This window comes from Otolemur garnettii, unplaced genomic scaffold (genome assembly GCF_000181295.1).
Source record: "Otolemur garnettii isolate 467f Iridium unplaced genomic scaffold, OtoGar3 scaffold00143, whole genome shotgun sequence".
Classification (NCBI taxonomy): domain Eukaryota; kingdom Metazoa; phylum Chordata; class Mammalia; order Primates; family Galagidae; genus Otolemur; species Otolemur garnettii.
In genome coordinates, this window is record NW_003852538.1 from 4,574,992 (window position 1) to 4,585,192 (window position 10,201).

The window sequence follows — 10,201 nt, forward strand, 5'->3', positions numbered from 1 at the left end:
GTTGAGCCACAGGCACTGCCCATTTTATTTATTTTTTAAATCAAAAAATTATATCAAATTTAGATATATCATTTTAAGTAAAAATTTTACTCTAGATATTTTACCACTTAACATAGGATAAAAACTGTTAAATAAAATAACATACAAAGAATAATACATGAAATAGCAATTTCATTTCAAGTTGAGAAAAATATGCATCATTATAAAATTATTCTTAGATAATTAAATATCTGTGGCTTTGTGGACATATACATAAAATCTCAATTTATCAGGGGCTACTTGTGATGAAGTGAAGAGTGAAATTTTTCTTGGTTCAAATTCTGAATGTTTATTCCTATTCCACAACTATTTCACAGAAGTCAAAAAAAAAAAGATTAACTCATACTCCATTTCAACTTCTATACCTGTAAAACAGAGACCTCAGTACAATGCATATAACAATTTCATTTTACTTTATTTGACATATTTGTTTATTAGTTTCCACCAAAACGGTACAAAACATTTTTAAACAAAGAGCTCTATATGTATTATCTGGCTATAAAGTATAATAATTCTCTCTTTAAAGAAAGAGAACACAAATAATCTTCCTGGAATGGCCCAAGGAAATAATGTTGCTTTTAATGTTCATCTTTTCCCTGAATGGAACAAGGCATCCGACCCTTCCACTCCTGCTTTCTACAACCCTCACAATGAGAAACACTAGTGTTCTCATCTCTAAGTGTTTCCAAATAGCACCATCATCTTTGAAGAAGACATAATTTATAAGTGAAGTGCCCCATGGCTGACTTCTTGAAAATAATTCATCTGAGATTTTTAGGAATCCTCTTAAAAATCCAGCAGGGTTGTAAAGATATCTGTCACCTGGATAGATTAGCAAGTGATTAATTTTGTAATTTGTGATGCTTGATTGATAATTTTAAAAATTAACCCTAAGTTCCTTAAAATCATGTAAGAAAATTACTTGCAATTACTACCAAAAAAGTAAATAAAGAGAGAGAGATAATCTATATTCCAAATGGTTTTGATGCTAAAGGAATGGCTTTAAACTAGCAGCGGTTCTCAATCTGTGGGTCACAACCCCTTTGTAACAATGAACATACATCACAGCATTAAAAAGGTTGAGAACCACTGCTTTCATAGGCATTAAGCCTTTGGCACCTTCTGCTATTTTCTGGGTGCACTTGTTCCATGGGAAACAAAACGCATCCTTACCAGGGTCAGAAATAAGGCCCGTTGGACGTTTTCAGAATTTGTTTTTTGCTTTGTACTTCAAATTTTACATCCTATAACATCAAATACTGTTTCTCCTTTGGATCTCATGCTAACTGACAGATCAACATCTCCTGTGTCTGCATCATAAATACGCCTCTTGGCTGTATAGTAAAATTATGTTCTCTGTAATCCCTTATATCTATTAAGTTGCTAGGCTTGGTAGCTCACATCTGAAACCATAGCACTCAGGGCTGAGGCAGTAGGATCACTTGAATTCAAGATTCCAGACCAGACTGAGGAAGAGTGAGACCTTGTCTCTACTAAAAATAGAAAAAAATTAGCTAGGCATCATGGCAGGCATCATGGGCAGGCATCATGGCAGCCACCTCAGGAGGCTGAGTCAGGAGGATCCCTTGAATACAGGAGTTTGAGGAGGCTGTGAGCTAGGCTAACTCCTTGGCTTTGTAGCATGGGCAACAGGGTGAGACTCTGTTCAAAAAAAAAATTAAGTCAACAAATAAAAATAAATAAATATAAAATGAAGGTTTTTATCAAGCATAGACAATAAAAATGACCTATGGACTCTGATCAGATAATTGGCAATGCATGCAAAGGAAAACAATGGTGTATCAGGTGCCAAGAACGCCTGTAACCTAGAGGGCTGAATCACCTAAGCAAAACATGCTGAGAGAGGAACAACCTGGTCTTCTGCCCTCAGCTTCACCCTCTACACTAGGCTATCTACAAGGAGATGGAAGACTGGCTGTCTACAAAGAAGACTGGTTCCTTTGGAGTGAGTTGCAAGAGTGATGTGTTACTTCCCCAACACAAGGGATGTGGCCCCTTTCCAGGATGAGTGAGCAGAGATTCAAGGGGACCATTCAGAGGCCTCAACAGAAACCTCCTAAAGCTGAGGAACATGGGAGCCTGCAAGTGACTCGCATGTGGTAATCAGAGGCCAGGGCTGTGGTTAAGACTGCCTTGGACTCAACACTGATCAAATGGCTATTTTGGGAGGTTCTGCATTTCTACTGAAGTAAGGAAAAAGTGTGTTTCCTTGGGGACCCAATAAGGGTGCCAAACGGAGATTAGCTCAGTGAGGATTATTGTAATGAAATTGACCGAATGTGTGGAGGGAGGGGGATTGGAGGGATCACTTCTGTGGTTTATCTTACAAGGGTACAAGTGAATCTTTCTAAGAGTAGAATATGAACATTTTAACACAATAACTAAGAAAATGACATGAACGCTATGTTAACCAGTTTGATGAAAGTGTTTCGGATTGTGTGTGAAAACGCCACACTGTACCCCAGAAGTGCATTAATGTACATAGTTACCATTCAATAAAAAAGAAAAAAAAAAAAAGAAAAGAAATTGACCAGAGAAACAAATGTTAAAACCATAGTGACCTATAGAGCTAGAATAAATATTTAGCTCTTGACCAGCCATGGAATTGTCACACAATCTGCTTTAATTTTTTACAATTCCAAATTCATGTATAAAGTGGGAAAATGAGAGTATTCCTGATAAAATATTATTAAACAGAAGAAAATAAACCTTAAAACATTCTGTTTATAGGCAAATATTTATTTCTATGTGTTATATAATCACCATTTCTTTTCTTGTGACAATTTAGTGTTTTATGAACTATAACATATTCCTAAGGATACTGCGTGGCCTTTTACATGTTATAACTGAAGACATAGAAAGGAAATAAATTGTGCCTACTTACTGCTTTCTAATACTTTCGTTAAATAGTAGAAAGAACTGCCATGTCAGTGTCCCAAATAAAAAAGATTACGTTTGTACATCAGCAAATGACAGCCATTTAGGTTACAAATGGTGATGTCAAATCATCATCTTTTTGAAAATGGTGATAATGTTATAGCTACAGCTTGACCATTTTATACAAGTATTTTTCTCCTCTGATTGATATTGGAAAAATCTGAAACAAAATGAAAGAAATCTCACAGATTTGAAAACTGAGAAACATCAATGTTATTTTCTGGAGAAAATAAAAGGAAGTTTTAAAAAACAGACACTTTCGACTATTGACCATTAGTTATGAATTTTAATCTCACTCCCTATGTAAATAAAAGTGCTAAGTTTATTAATTACAGGAAAATAAATATATAGTTACAATCATGACATTTGTTAAATTTTATAGCACACAAATATTTTATTATTTTGAGATTTATTCAGTGTTCTGTTGCCATTGTTCTCATATATAAATCCATTAGCCTACTGTCTGCTTTCATCTTTTTTACCTTCTCTCCTACATCATGATTTTTATTTTTATAATCTATTTTTATGATTTTATCTCCACTTTTTTGTTGCTATTTAAAACTTTTTTGGCTCAGCACCTGTAGCTCAGAGGCTAGGGTGCCAGCCACATACACCAGGACTGGTGGGTTCAAACCTGGCCTGAGTCTGCCAAACAATGACAACTACAACCAAAAAGTAGCTGGGCATTGTGGCGGGCACCTGTAGTCCCAGCTACTTGGGAGCCTGAGGCAAGAGAATCGCTTAAGCCCAAGAGTTTGAGGTTGCCGTGAGCTGTGATGCCATAGCACTCTACTGAGGGCAACATAATGAGACTCTGCACTATACCAAGAGTGACATGATAAGACTCTGTCTCAAAAAAATAAGTAAAATAAAATAAAATAAAACTTTTTAGTTAGAAAAATATTACCATTTAAGGAATAGTTGCAACAAAAATGGCCAAATGGCAATGAACCTCCATACGTCCTTTATCCAGCTTGACCCATTGTTATATTTACCTCCTTTGCTTTTTCTCTCTGATAATAGTAAATACAAATGTAATAGTAAATATTATTGTGGTATTGTTGTATGATAGAACCATTTGACACAAATGTTCTACCCTCAAGGCCTTTTACTCCTAAACACCAAACATGTGTCTATCTTCCACAAGACATCATCCTTTTATGTTTAGGAAAGTGCTGAACCAAACACCAGAATTGGACAAATGTCTGTGTCTAATTACAGGATACAGAAGGTCTGTAATGCTACTTTTTCACTAGGTAAATATTTCTAAGGAGTAGATGTGCTTAAAGGCAGGTTTAGGAGATAATAAAACAAAAGCCAGATGTACATGACTAATTTCTTCTTTTAAATTTGCCATTCAGGTTAAGTCAAGGCTCAACCTCAGGAAAAATGTGTGTTGATAGCTGCCAGAGGCTTGTACAGGGCCCAGTAGATGGCAAAAGTTCAACCACCAACAAAATATCCCTGCAAAACAATAGAAAAAAATCCGAGATGTATGTATAAGTCTATTATTAGAAGCATTATTTATACCAGATTGTATCCACTCACATGACTGAGTACTGCGCAGCTGAAAGGGGAATGACCCATGTGTTTGCACACTATTGGAGTGGGACACCCAAGATACATCGCCCAGTGAGAGAGCAAGGGAGGGCATCTCGTGTGCTATAGTCTGTGACTATTTATCAAAACAATAAGAATAAAGCAAAGGAAGTACAGTGCCTACATGTGAAAAGCGAAGGCAGGTGGCAGAAGAAGGACCACAGCTACCAGACTGCTCTGAACATACCGAGTTTTTAGATTTAACTCTATAAAGGAACTTTAAAAACAAGGTAATTGTCTATGGGCAGTGGAATATATGCTAAGAACAAAAATAACTGAAAAAAAAAAAACCATTGTGCCCACTTATAGTAATCTTTTCTTAGTGATAGCGTTGTTAGTACCAGCTGCAGAGTGTTGCATGTAAATAATTCAAAGACCTAATTATGTAGAGAACTGGGAGTTTCTATGTGGAAGTACAAAGGTACAGATGTAGGATTAATGAGGTTAAGTAAATATCCCACAGGACTAAATTTGAATTGGAAATATCAGGAATTAGTATACAAAACTCATGATAACATAATTCTACGTTAACCTCAATCATCAGCCTCTGGGATGGACCTTGGTTAACGGGTGTGGGAAGGATTTCTAGAAAGAATCTCAAATCTGGCCATGTTCTATGGCAGCTTTGTTTGATGAAACATATTACAAATTGCATGATGCTCCTAGGGTAACATCACTTCTCCATCACCCCTGAGGAGAGATTTTGCAATAATGAAAATAGAAAACATATATATAGCACTCACCATGTACCAATCAGTATTGAATACTTTTGTCTCCTGCTGTAAGAGACATGTCATCGCTTAAAGATTAATGATGGCCATAAAACTCACTCAGACATCTCACAGTTGACACTATACTCACTCAGCAGGATGAGGCCACTTGGTCTGTGGATCTCTAACCTGGGCCAGGGATCTCTAGAAGGCAAGACCACCTTAACACACATGCAATTTTTACCCTAACAAGGATAGCTTAAACTTCCTTTATCAAAGAAACACCTGGTAACTAACCTGAACTAAATATAGGTAAAAGAAAGAGAAGGACCACCCAAGCCCTGAAAATGGCCTCCAGCAGGAGACTCCCCAGGTCAGATGGTCATCCCAGTCCTCACTGTATCTGGCCCCAGCCACTGCCTACTTGGACTTTCTGTCTTGTAAGAACATATCAAGAATGAACGGCCTGAGCATCATCAGACTAAAGGGGAAATGTTGCACCCAGGGAAGCTGACCACCTAAACAGGCCAAACATGACAACTTTTCATATGTCTACTAATTTAATACTTATACCAATCCTGGAACATAGGTGCAATTTTTAGAACCTTTTTAGAACCATTTTACAAATGAAGAAACCAAAAAACAACAAGTTAATTAGTTTACTCAAGGTCATATATTAAATAAATGTCACATCCAGGTTCTAAATCCAAGCAGTGTGACTTTAGAGCCTATATTCTTATTCACAATGTTATACCATCAGCCAGCACTGTGCAATTGGCTTGATTAAGGGAACCAGTGACACTACACCTGTCATAAGAAATACCTATCTCTTGAGAAAAAATGTTCAGAAATGTAAAAATATTTCAACCTGAGTCATGTGTAAAATAACACCGTTCTTGCTGCCACTTTTTATTTTTTAGGAATACCCCGAAAAAATCCTAAATCACACATACATGCCCACAAAAGTTTTTTTTTTTTTTTTTTTTTCTTTTTCAGGAGCTTTAAATATATGTTATTTAATGGAGGGAAAACCTCTGGGTTGGTGGAAAGTTTAGAATTTCACTCTGAATCACTCAGCTTGGTCTAGGAAACACTCTGTAGCACAGAGATTAAACAAACCATCAACCACCACCCAGCAAGAAATTAGGGAGCTAGGATTTAATACCCCCTCTCAGACAACTGCTACATTGATCTCTACTGGTGGACAAGTTCCATCATCTCTCTTAGTTTCACTTCACTCACTCCTTAAGAGTATTATAAACAAAGTGAGTGTAATAACCTCTACCTAAAGCACTCCAAATATATTGAAAACATAATGCATGGTAGCATTACCTTATGATTTTTACGTTTCCTTTTTACATCATTTTATTGATCAATGATCCACTCATATTTTATGTTTTAGCTTGTAATGATAATGCCGATGATGGTCAAGATAACGGAGTTATTAGGGAGGTCAGAAAGAAGGCAGAGGGAAGGGAAAGACAGCATCCTTCCTGGTTTCCTGTTACTCCTTTAAGAAACAAAGTGTTTTGTTTCTTTAATAAGGCATCAAATAGAGGCTATAAATGAGAAATTCAAATGTCAAACGCAGAATAATTATGTTCCTGTGTATGCCCCCAATAATGAGGTGTGTAATTTACTAATTTAAATAAGAATAGGAACTTGCATATCATTGTCTTTCTCCAGAGAATCTGGATATTTCTGTTTATTGTTCTCAGTACTTCACTGTGACATGGGTCAGCAGCAAGAGTTGGTGTATTTTGTCTGAAAAATTGTCTCTGCTCTTACAATGGTACCTCCTCAGATAGCATTAGAGTTTTTTTCAAAGTCTACTTCTATAGAAGAAATGTCTCTGATGTAAGGATGGTATTTGTAGTTAAATAATTTCTGTCTCAATATTCTTCTGCAGTTTCAGCTGGCCACCTTTTATAAATCTAATAAATAAATATTTATGGAATGATCTCTGCTTACTTCTGGAAATAAAGTTTCAGTGGATGAGTAAATTGGATGAGAAATTTTTCAGCCTTTATCTACTCTTCAAGAGTAAATGGTTCAACTATTTTCTAAAATGCATGTTTCATTTACATCCATTTTGATAATTACCTTTTTACCTCCCATGATATAGAAAACCAGTTTAAGTAGATTCAGTCTAGCACTTACATGACAGAATCCTAATTGTACCCAAGAGTATATTGAAGCTTCAGCTTTTCTGAGTAACATTAATGCCACTTATCTTTAGAGTGCAGTATTCTTTACAGGAACAAGCATCTTCCGGCAGGAAGGATTATGTATAGTAATAGTTCTGTCTTTATAAATGGCAAATGGGGCTGAAAACAGTTGGCAAGTCTGGAAGCCTCTCTATCTCTAATGCACCTCAGTGATAAGACTGTTACTCTCAATTGCCTAATATAAGAATCTGTTAGACTGCAAATGTGTATGCTGTGATGCTGTGGACTTCTGCATATAATTACTGTTTCTGAAGTTTTTCAGAGAAATTGCCAATCATAGTAGCGTACCAGTAATGTGCACATAAGCAACATGGAACAAACCAAGGTGACCTTGTGTGGTGTCTTTAGCAGTGCGCCTGAAGTGTCACTTAGCTCTCCATTCCACTTCAGGAACCAGAGTCTAGAAGTCTATTATTGATTGGTTACTATCACACTCAGCCGCCTATCAATAAATCACACAAAGATTTTCTTCAGCTAAGTGCTTTATAATGAAAAGATTAATTGAAAATCATTGAACTGTACCCTGATGAAATAAAGGCATAATTTGAATAAAGAGTTAACTGACAATAATTATATGCAAAACATATTAGAAATATCTCCAATGTGGTTCTTATATTAACTTCCATATCTTTCATATTGGGTAAGTGAGGAAACAATCAGATGTGGTAGGGAAATTATCCCAAGCACTGTTCCATTCATGTCTTTTTCTCCTACCTGTCTTGATTTTGTGTTTATTGCTGCGAGGATTTATTACAAATTGCACTGTATTTTCCAATCTGTCTGTAATTGGTCAGGGTTTAAAGCTTAGTAACACTCTACATTATTGTTGTAAGTTTCACTTTGTCTCTTTATACCACAAATATAAAATAGCTTATTTTCTCCTAATTCACTGAATTTGATATGCTTACTTTCTATTTTGGTTTTTTTTCCCCTCTTTCTCTTTCTGTGATATTAAGAAGGATTATATAAACTCCTGGATTTTTTGGCAGTTTCCAACTTGAATCTCACCTCTAAAATGTATCACATGACAGATTTTAAAGACTAACAATTTTCCTAGTTGCAGCATCCCAACTCCCTCAGCACGGACTTCAGGGTGGATACAGTCAGGGTTTTTCTAGTTTTTTGTGTCACCCCAATCATCATTGACCAATACATTCATTCAAGAAAGAAAACTTGGTTTTGGTTTCAAAAATACTAAAAACTTATAATATTAAAAACTCAGTAATTCTATTGACAAAATTATTTAGTAAATATCTTCTACAAACATCTACTATTTGTAAGATTTTTTTTCATTTTTAAAAGGGGAGAGTGTGAATGCAGTCCCCCACTACCACAAATTATGCAGTCGAGTTTCCCACGTTTGGGGAAATTGCAAGGGTCAGCACATCCAGAGTGCAATAGACAAGTCTCACCCTGGGAAAACCACCTCCATAATCATGGTATCTCCCCTGCCAGTTAAGTGTTCATTTGTAAGATTTTTATTTCCTTGCTTTTTTTTTTTTCCCTGTAGACACAGAGTCCCACCCTATGACCTGAGCAGAGTGCAGTGGTGTCATAGCTCACTGCAACCTCAGACTGGGGCTGTAGGCATCCCACTGCCTCAGCCACCAGAAACTGCTGGGATTATAGGCACTTGCCTCAGTGCCCAACTGTTTTTTTGTTTGTTTGTTTGTTTGTTTTGTTTTGTTTTTATGCATCAGGGTTTCATTCCCACTCAAGCAAGTTTCAAACTCCTGAGCTGAAACAATTCCCCCTCCTCATCCTCCCACAGTGCTGGAATTACAGGCATGAGCCACCCCACCCCAGTATTTGTAAGATTATATGATGTATTTACAAGATAAAGACAATTTTCATTCAAATCCATTGGATATTATTTATTCAGTAACCAAATTTTAATTTTTATGTGTATTATTAAAATATTGACAACTTTGTGATAATACATGAGATATATTACTACTTCCATTTTTTTTAATTGTTGGGGATTCATTGACGATACAAAGAACCAAGTTACACTGATTGCATTTTTTTTTTATTAAATGATAGCTGTGTACATTAATGCAAACATGGGGTACACTATAGTGTTTTCAGGTAAAGTCCCTCTTAGAACTGTGTCTGGCCCCCAAAAGGTGTGTCACACACAGTAACCCCCCCACACCCTCTCTCTGCTCTCTCCTTCCCCCACTCCCGCCATGTACTAGATCTTTAATTGTCCTCATATCAGACTTGAGTATGTAATATGCTTGCTTCTCCATTCTTGTGATGCTTTACTAAGAACAATGTGTTCCACTTCCATCCAGGTTAATACCAAAGATGTAAAGTGTTCATCTTTTTTTAATGGCTGAATAGTATTCCATAGTATACATATACCATAGCTTATTAATCCATTCCTGGGTTGGTGGACATTTAGGCCGTTTTTACATTTTGGCAATAAAAATTGAGCTGTGATAAACAGCTCACAGTCTAGTGCAAATGTCCTTGGATCAAATGGGAGGTCTAGTTTGAGTTCTTTGAGGATTCTCCATATTTCCAACCTCCAAAAAGGTTGTATTAGTTTGTAGTCCCGCCAGCAGTGTAAAAGTGTTCCCTTCTCTCCACATCCATGCCAGCATCTGCAGTTTTGAGATTTTGTTATATGGGCCATTCTCACTGGGGTTAGATGCTATGTCA

General features: G+C 36.4%; 1 non-coding gene across 1 annotated transcript; it reads right to left on the bottom strand.

Annotated features, from left to right (window-relative positions):
- Positions 1-8,833: 8,833 nt before the first annotated feature.
- Positions 8,834-8,997, bottom strand: LOC111728190. Its single transcript, XR_002775566.1, has one exon. It is a non-coding gene; the product is annotated as a U1 spliceosomal RNA (small nuclear RNA).
- Between the last annotated feature and the right edge of the window lie 1,204 nt (positions 8,998-10,201).